The sequence below is a fragment of the Pyxicephalus adspersus genome, chromosome 4 (assembly GCF_032062135.1).
Source record: "Pyxicephalus adspersus chromosome 4, UCB_Pads_2.0, whole genome shotgun sequence".
Lineage (NCBI taxonomy): Eukaryota > Metazoa > Chordata > Amphibia > Anura > Pyxicephalidae > Pyxicephalus > Pyxicephalus adspersus.
In genome coordinates, this window is record NC_092861.1 from 69,091,708 (window position 1) to 69,102,022 (window position 10,315).

General features: G+C 40.0%; 1 protein-coding gene across 3 annotated transcripts in view; it reads left to right on the forward strand.

The window, feature by feature from the left end:
• Positions 1–4,130: 4,130 nt before the first annotated feature.
• Positions 4,131–10,315, forward strand: part of MYO6 (myosin VI) — a 156,971-nt gene continuing 150,786 nt past the window's right edge. For 2 of the 3 annotated variants that reach the window (XM_072408547.1, XM_072408549.1), the window contains exon 1: positions 4,131–4,243. The gene's annotated coding sequence lies outside the window, so the exon portion shown is untranslated. Of the gene's footprint in view, positions 4,244–7,199; positions 7,220–10,315 lie in introns of those variants that run through there. The other variant, XM_072408548.1, reaches the window with a different exon arrangement.

Here is a 10,315-nt window from a genome sequence, read left to right on the forward strand (position 1 = left end):
CTCAGTAGGCACAATTATCCATGGACCTTGATGTGTGAAGCCCTTGGAAACGAGTTGGCATGAGATGCTAATAGCCCATCCAGAAATATAAATTCATGTGGCCATTGCATACATTTTACATTTATTTCCCCCAGAACTACAAACAAATGTACAAAGCAGAATTACATACCTCACTTGCAATTCTTTATTGGATGTCTTAAAATCTACAGTAAACATACTTAGAGCTATTTGTTAATCACAGATTATTTGATTGTTCCAAATTCTAATGTTCAGACAAATCGAGTTAATTATTTTTTTTTTTTTTCTAATAAATTCTTTCAAAAACTTTGTTCTGGTATTTCCTGCCAAAGGCAACTGCAATTCCCTATGGCTTTGTGTCCTAAAGAGCTACTGTGAATTTATATGATACCACATTACGGGAAAAAATACACAGTCTAGAATAATGGTGTGGAATAAATTGACAAAAGGGACGTGGTCATAGTCATGGCGTGAACTATATATACCATAGATCATTTACTTTTATGATACTGCAAATTCAAGGAAAATAAATTTAAACCAGGCAGTGTCCTTGTTTTGCCAAAATGATAAATGACCTTTATATTAGATGTTAGCTTGGATGACATGAAAATCAGAATTAGCATTCACAGAACTTACTGTCTTGCCTAACACAGAGAAATGAAATTAACAACTATTTCAGTGTCAAGTATTAAAAAAAGAGTACTACTAGAGTCCAAATCTAGATGTCACAGAACACTAAGTAGAATCATTAGTTATCAGTAGGTTTTTGTACCATTCAGCCAGTGCACACCCTGCCTGCCCGCTGTAAAATGGGACCATCAAAACTCAGCAACCCGCAATGATGCCCGTAGGCTCTCTTGCTGGGATAGATTTGGAAACAGAGACCCGAGACTTGTTTCTGTAATCTGTTGTCAGTTAAGTAAGTGTTGCTTTTTAATCTTTCTATGTGGGTGTGTAAATGTAATTTAAGTAGTATATAAGTCATTGCAAATTAATTTAAGTTAAATGATACCAGCCAGTTGTAGATCTTTTCAAGACCCAATTGTTACATTTTGAAATTATGTGCCATACAGGGAGGGAAAGAAGTATTTGATCCCCTGCTGATTTTGTACGTTTGCCCTCTGACAGAGAAAAGACCAGTCTAGAATTGTAATGGTAGATTTATTGTAGGTGTAAAAGACAGAATAACAACAAAGAACCCTCAAAAACACAGTGTTCAAAAATCAGAGCTTGATTTGCATTGTAATGAGGGAAATAGGTAATTGATCCCCAATTAACCAGTTTGGAGACTGGCTAGGCCACTCCAGGACCTTCATGTGCTTCTTCTTGAGCCACTTCTTTGTTGCCTTGGCCGTGTGTTTTGGGTCATTGTCATGCTGGAATACCCATCCATGACCCATTTTCAATGCCCTGGCTGAGGGAAGGAGGTGCTCACCCAAGATTTTGACAGTACATGGCCCCGTCCATTTTCCCTTCGATGCAGTGAAGGTGTCCTGTCCCCCCAGAAAAACACCCCCATAATGTGTCCACTTCCATGTTTGACAATGGGGATGGTGTTCTTGGGTCATAGGCAGCATTCCTCCTCCTCCAAACACGGCAAGTTGAGTTGATGCCGAAGAGCTCAATTTTGGTCTCATCTGACCACAACACTTTCTCCCAGTTCTCCTCTGGATCATTCAGATGTTTGTTGGCAAACTGCAGACGGGCCTGTACATGTGCTATCTTGAGCAGGGGGACCTTCAATACCACAGATCAGTCTGTCCGTGGGGAGGTTTATTTTATCGGGTCCGGCATCTTTTCGGTATCAATCTTTGGGCCGGCGCAAAGGGAGCGCTAGGGTTGTCTACCCTTTCTGAGTTTAGGTACACTTAAAACTGATCAAAAAAGCACAAACTGCTAATTGTGGAATTAGGGAAACAGGGAATCCCCAGCCACCTTTGGAGGAACCCTGGTTGAGAAACACTCTATAACAGGGGTGTCAAACGCAAGTACACAGAGGGCCAAAATTAAAAATTTAGACAAAGTCGCGGGCCAAACTTGAAATTTATTGAAAAAATTGAGGGCGTTTTTCCTTTCTCATTAGATATAAAACCTTTTTATATGAAAACAAAAAAGTTTTGCTCTGTGACCATAGTGGAAAATGTTGGATCAGGATACTGTGTGCAATAGGGTTACTGTGCCATGGAACAAATTTAGATCAATCCACTGCATATTTCTGCATGCTCTTCTCATTTGTTCATGTTTCTTCCTATTGAGATTGGTTTACTTTGCCAGAGAATGCATTGTGAAACCAAATTAATTGCTGCATGCAATAGCTCTCTGATAATTTCTGATTATTTCTGTTAATGTTCTGCAATGAGCTTAGCTGTCAGTATAAACCCCAATGCGGGGCCACGCATAGACAGAGAGGCTGCTGTTCTATTGACGCGAGTGATGCTGCTACTACAATTCTCTGTGACTATAAAACAGTCCAATGCGGGGCCACGCATAGGCAGAAAGGCTGCTGGTCCATAGACGCGAGTGATGCCGCTACTACAATTCTCTGTGTCTAAAAAACAGTCCAATGCAGAGCTACTCATAGGCAGAGAGGCCGCTGTTTTATAGACACAAGTGATGCCGGGAATTGTAGTAGCGCCATCACTCACTGCAATCCATAGTTGCGGTGGGCCAGCTGCAATTCATATTAAGAATTCTTTTAGGGGCCAAAAAAAGGATGTTTTGGGCCAGAGTTTGACACCTCTGCTCTATACCATCGGATTGTACCTTTAGTCCGAATTCACCTGTAGAACCCCCAGCAATGTACAAGGCTCTCTCTGATTGGATACACATTGAATTTGTATGGGATTTAAGCCTTCACTGCTGTTGCCATAATTTATTGATTACACATACTCTTTAACCCCCCTAGCGGTAATCCCGAATGTGACTCGGGGTGGATTTCACTTGCAAAAAGTGGTAATCCCGAGTCACACTGAGCGTAAAAAAATAAGCCCCCCTTACCTTTGCCCCGTGCTCCAGCGGTGATCTAATGATCCTGGTCTGATGCCGGGACATTTCTGAATTAGGGGGTGTGGCCAAGCAGGAAATTTAAAAGCAGATTACTGAGTAATCTGCTTTTAAATACCAACCGGAGTCCCGGCCACGCCGCTGCTCGCATCAGCAGTTAGATGTGAAGCACAATGCAGGACTTCTGCAATGTAACTTCAGATGTGAGCAGCAATAGTAAACTCTGGGGGTGGTACCAGCGGGAAATCACTGCTCGCACCACCCCCGGAATTTACTATTGCTGCTCGCATCTCGCAGAAGTCCTGCATTGTGCTTTGCATCTCCCTGGGGAGGTGGGTGAGCAGCAGCAGCGTTGGTGGATGCAAGGGGTGAGCCATGGCAGGACATTGCCACTTACATTACCCGGGAAGATGTGACATTACCTGGTGATGAGAGTTGTGATGTATTCGGGTGTGTGGCCGGATGGCAATTTAAAAGCAGATTACAATGTAATCTGCTTTTAAATGGTTTTTACAGTAAAAAAACACTGCACAACATATAATAAAAATAAAATTACACATTTTAGTGCACCAAACATCATTGCCCAATGCCCTGATTTACGTTTTGCCCACTATTATCCCTGACCTTTTGACATTTATTGATAAATTACATTGTTGTGGTCTGTTATTTTTTTTTGATTAATACCACTGTTTATGATACTATAATAAATATAATTATTATACCTGGGATTTAATCCTAAAAATTACAGACCCACAATATAAACAAAAATTTCTATGCAAAAAAAAAAATTGGATGACTTTTTGCATCCAAAAACTGACAGAACACTAGGGGGGTAATAGCTCATCCATGCTGGGCTGCAGCACACCCCTAGTGACCAGTGAGGTAAGTGTACACAGCATTGGATGAATAATGAAGCTGTCACACCTCTCCATAGCTGCCAGTGACCCGGCACACACTTGCTACCGGCATGGCGTTCTAAATCCGTATACAAGCCAAGCATTGGGAGTCTCCACACACACACACACAAAGGTGTGACTGCTACAGGGTGAGGTCAGGGAGCTGTCCAGGTGCTCCGCCCCCCTCTCCCGGCCATTGGGCGGGACCGGCTTGTGACGTCAGCAGTCCTCTGGTCGCTGAGGCTGAGCTGTAGTGTGACGGCTGAGCAGTCGTGCGGGGTCATAGAGTGGACGAGGAGGGCCCTGTGTGTATCAGGGAGGTCAGGGTGAGTGATGGCGGAGTGCTACTTACCTGTCCTATCAGAGAACCAGGGGGCTGCTGGGTGTTTATTTCCCCTCAGCACCCTCCTAACTTACTATGTCATTCTCCTCCCCCTGGTGATCCCGGATGGATCTCTTCCTGGATTCCTTCCTGCTCCATGAACTGACAACTTCATTCATTTTTCTGCAGGAACTTTGTTCCCCTTCTTCCTCACTCCTTCTGTCACTTTCTCTGCCTGCTGCCTCCCATGACTTGGGAATGATGTTACTTCTGTTTTATACATGTTCTATGTGCAGGAAGCCAGGAAATATAAATGATTGACTAGAGATGAAGCAGAGGACAAGGGTGACACTGATGTCATGGATCCTGCACTCCTCTACTAATTATCAGCCATCGGGGGAGGGGGATCGGCTGTAGAGTTCTCTCATTTCTCACACTTTGCTGATGGGAAATTGGCCCACGTGCTTATATCTGGGGGTCGGGATTGAGCACTTGTGTATTTATCTCATTAAAATATGATCAGTGGCCAAAGCCAACAAGGGGTCCCCTTTCAGGACCAACCCTGACCCCCATAAATATTCAGCTTCTGGTTAATTGTAAACCTCGCTTAACTATCCATTGACAGAAGTGAACTATACCTGGGTTGGGGTGATAGTGGCAGAGGGTTCCAGGGCCCATCTTTGTCACATCTGTTATACAAGATATCATATTTCCTGTTATAGACTAAGAGGATCAATTATTATATTAGGAAGAAGTAGTAGAAGAGGCTTCTAGGACCCATCTCTACCACATCTGATATATCCCGTACACAAGACCAATACTATCACCAGCTAGATAGAAGTGGTCTGTGTCCAGTTCTGTGTAATACCCGAAGAAGGGGACTATAACACATCCCTACCACTTTTGGTTCAAGATATTGAAATTCCAAGTTGGACCATGTTAAAGACCAAGGCTATCATTCGACAGCTATAGAGAACTAATGGAAATACGGTTCCAGAGCTCATCTCTACCACATCTTGTTATAGTAGGTCTTAAAGTCCCATCTAGGACCTTGTGCAAAACCATTACTATCAATAGCTTTTAGTAGTTTCTACTTTTTCTGGAGGGACGCTGTTCAAGACTAATACTGTCAGAAATGGAGAAGTAATAGAAGAGGGCACCAGGACCCATCTCTCCCACTTTGATATAGTCGGTCTTAAAGTCCCATCTGGGACCTTGTGCAAAACCATTACTATCAATAGCTAGATTAAAGAAGTGAGCTGTGTCCAGGTTTATGTGATAACAGAAAGGGGTTCCAAGAACCGTCTCTTCCGCACATTTGGTATACAAGGTATTACAATTCCAGAGGGACCCAGTTCAAGACCAAGACTGTCAATTGGCAGAAATAGAGAAGTAGCAGAAGAAGGTTCCAGGACCCATCTCTACCACATCCAGTATAGTAGTTCTTGTTGGCCCTTACCTATCTGCCAGTCTACACAACTGGCACGGCTGGTTCTAATAGACAGCTTTCAGAACCTTATACATGGTAACAATGCTTATTGGTGTCTGAGGCATTAGAATGCAGTTATCTGCCATATACAACTTTGCCAGCTTCAAAAAAATTCTTGTTGCCTGGCTCTATTTAGCATAATAACTAGTCCAAGGCCTAGAACATTCTTGCAGCACATAAGAAACGTTAACAATTTTTCACCTGCACTCTTCTTTGGGTGGTTTATTTAGAAAGAATCAAATTCCAAATATCATTTACTTTGCATTTGAGAGTCCTCCCTTCTCATTCATCATGTACATAGGCAAATATTTATTGACCTAATGCTATACTGTCTGGAGCATGAGTATTGTGTTTACTGCTAACTGGAGAAAAGTTGTTTAATCCAGAATGAAAGTGTTGTCAGTTTCCATCTAATATTTGATAAGAGGATCGGTTGTATATACATTGTTGTTTTTGTGGTGGTCATCTACTACCTGTGCAGGCATGGAAAGTTAGAATATTCTATTAGATTATTTGTCATGTGGTTGTAGTGTTCAAGTTGTAATCTTTGCATACTTAGACTGTACAGAGTTGAGTATTATGATGATGTGTGTTTATAAACAAAGGAAATAATTATATTAATAATAATAATAATAATATTAATATAAACAGCTGTGATGATAAATCTCATGGCTAGGAGATTTCTGGTGCAAGCTCTTGCTGACCACAGCCATCAATGTGGTAAATTCCTGGTAATTCACAAATGGCCAGTTTTATAAATGATCAGACATTACACAGTGATGGCTCCCTCCTTCTAAACTAATATGTCCCGGTGGTTTGGTCCATTTACTTTAACAACATAACTTTTCTATCATCGTTAAAATCTTTCCTATAGAATTTTAGACCATTTCTAATTCCCTATGCTTGTATTGTTATTTGATTATCCTATTTATTATGAGAATATTCCAAGCCGCCATTAGTAATACATTAAACAATATTTGAGAACAGTGATATGCCCTGGATGACTTGTTGTGTTTCTTGATGTGTTGTGGTACCATGCTCATTCAGTTCATATGGTTCTTTAACATGTGTATGTTTTCTGGAGTTTAACAATCAGCTTCTTTGTTATGTAGGAACCAAAAAATTATTGTTATATGCTTGTTTTTAAAATTAGTTTTACCAGGTAAGCATAGGTTTAAATCTGGCCTATTTGGCCAGTTTGGGTTGTTTTGTCCTTTTGAATTATTCAGTTTTTAAATGCACAACAGTGATCAGAATATATATATTTATCTTCATAGAGTAAGTAGTGTTAAATCCTTCTACATGTATGTCATTGACTTTAGGTTGAAAATTGCTTAATGTCAGTAAATTCAGTGCATGCTGGGAAATCTTAGAACACTGATCTCACCTGTGCTTTTATTATGCAAAATGCTAGAGTCATTGACTGCAACATTATTCCTTCCATTGTGTGAGTAAGGCACGCCTGTCGCTGTGTTGGGTCTCTCTGCTAAGGTGAGCTGTACACCTGCATGGTGAAATCTTTTCTTTCTGTGCAGACAAATTATAACCAAGCCCAGTTTCTCATTATTATACCATTATTTTAGGGTTACAGCTAATTTAAAATTAGAAACCCGGTCTTCTCCTTTGGCACACCAAGCGACCTCTCCTTAATGAGAGAAATGTAAGTGCTTACCTGTCCTATACATGTATTCTAATAGAGTGATTCTGCAATGGGGGATTAAAACGTCAGTGTGATACTATCTCTGTTTTTGGCAAGTAAGTCTTGATAAGTAAGTCTAGGTATGTCAGACACACCTTTGTAGACTGTGACCTTTTATTAAACGCTGTCAATACATACAACCATAGTAATGTAAAGCCACCCTGTAAAAGTATGAGATGTATGCTTGCCTTTCCAGTATCCTGTGTGTTAGGACCTTGCTATGTTGTAGCTCATGATTGATGAGTAGGTATTTGACATACTTGTAGAGATGTTTAATACTGTGTTTACTAGTTAATATATCTATTTTTGTTTATTTCGGATAGAATACGGATGGGTTAAAACTGTAGATATGTTGTTTTGTTTTTCTTGCCCTCTGAGTCTTGTTTGGTAGAATATATTTCACTTCTTGTCCTATGGAATCAACAGGAGGTAAGAAAATATCTTTCTAGGGTAGGGGAAAAACAATCTTAGATTGCTGTTGCAGAAACAACTGGATGATTTTCTTGTTGTTCCCGTTCAAATGTTTGGATTTGCTTTACTTTCATTCTCAGTGATTCTAACCCCTCACCATTTAAAAAATGTAAAACTAAAAGTTTTGTCTGGTTATACTTTGTATTAAAACCAGATCACACTTTCCAGTACTTCTGCCTGAATCATTATGTCATGTTGCAGTTTTCATTTTCCCTGGGCAAAGGTCACATTTCAATGTTTTACATACAATCTGTAAGTGCTGTGCAAATGTGGTCTCATCCGAAAGCTTAGACTTTATATATCTGGACCCAGGTGATCAGTTATAATTGAAGGAATAAAAATAGGGGATCCGCATGGTTTATATCTTTTAGCCATATCTTGTGTTTTCTTTAGCTTGGCAATCTTAGGTCAGTATCACCTCCTGGAGATGTAAAATGTGCAGAGGCCATCTACGAAGTTAAAGTTTTGCTTGGTTCAAATGCATGATTAAACTTGTTGGTTTATTTTTAAGCTGAGGCTTTGCTTGGGAAAAAAAAGTTTCCCGCTAATGTCAATATTATTATAAAGATGTGTGTATTTTAGCTAATATGTGAAATACATGATATTTAATAAATGGAATATCACCACCATTGGCTTTGTTTTTGCATTTGACCTAACTTACTCCCGTGATTAGATTGTTCAGTGGCTACATTTATAGACTTGTCTGTTCAGAATGGTGTGTCTGCTATCGTAATATTTAAGTACAGTAGCAGCAAGGAATGGATAGTTTCTTTTGTACATTAGGTTTCCTGTGTCTTGCTCATCCCTGGGAATAGCGAATATTCTTTATTTTCCTTTAACATTTCCTGCTTTGAAAGATGATAAGGATGACTTCCTGTCTATGATACCAAGGAAAACCTAATCCAAACTACAGCATACCATGGTACGAACATGAAGAACAATTCCTATAACTCAGTGGTGAGCCTTGTAGCCAGGGTATGCTGTGAATGCTATGAAGTTTTGTTGCCGGGCCTGACAGTTATAAAAGAATTTTCATAGATTGCCTTATCTTGTTTAGATAATTTATTAACATGGGAAAAAAATTGAAGAAAGGATGATACGTATCCTTAGGAATCCAGATGTTTGTCATTAGTGTTCACTGTACTTTATTGAAAGTTATAGTGATCTTTATTGGTTAAAGTCAAGAATTTGTGCTGCCCTCTGAATTACTGGGGAATTTAGATCTTTCTACAAATGGATAACACATATGTCTAAGTGATTGCTGAAAATGATGTATTCCTACACGTTGTATCACATCTTGGAAGCATATATCTTCACACTGCAGTGTTCTCCATGTTGTGTGCGCCAGTAAATGACTGCTTCTTAAAGAGGAGGTACTCATCTGGAAGCCATTAACTTTATTGATGTCATCTCATATATTACTGTCTGCATTCTAGGGCAGATAATGTTCATGCTTTACTTTTGCATTTCTGTGCAGTTATACATTTGCTTTATATTATTTTCTGTAGCTTCCTTGCTGCTCTTGGTTGTCATTACCGATCACATTCTCCTTTTTCATCACCTAATATACCTTAATGTGGCCATTGCACTGCATGGTCCACTTATGTGGTTGACCGTTGTTGTTATGTTGCATTGTGGAAAAATAGGAATATTTGAAGATTCAACTCCTTTGATAACTTCCCTCTATACATGACTGTGTTTTCCTTTTGAAAGTATTGGGATCTTGAGCTTTTCAAAGATCCGAAAAGGCCAAGCGATGTCCGTGGAAAAGGAGCAGGAAGCTGCGGAGACGTTGCAGTGGGGGGAGTATTTTTATGCACTTTTTTCTTCTTCCCTCTGCAATGATGTGTTTTCTCAGCAGGGGATGGGGCAGGCACAAATGCAGACTATACTGTAAATTTGATGTTGCACTAAAAAACAGTTAAGGATTAAAAAAATAAATTATAAATCCTTCCAATTTAGTGTAATTACATATGACAGTTTCTAATGATGCTCTTTGATCTACAATATGGTCCACATATATATAACATAGTATATTGTGGAGCTTCCATTGTTAAATTTTAAGACTTTCCAAGTTTTATGAGTCTCCAGACACAAAGATGAGTTGGCAACCAGCACTGGAGAGGAAGGAGATTGCTGACACATGTGACCTACACATCCGGAAGTCTGTAGGATTAGTTGTATTGCATTACCAACCAGACTCATAGGAGTGGGGCCTGCGTGGGCCTTCCATACTAGATGTGCAAAGGGTGTTACAATGTTCATTCTTTCCTTAAGGTGCGTACACACTTCCAATTTTTATCGTTCCAATCGAACGACGAACGATCGATTGGGCAAAAAATTGTTCGTAAAAAAGTAACCAACGACGCCGACGAACGAGGAAAGTCGCTGGAAACGAACGACCGCACCGACGGATC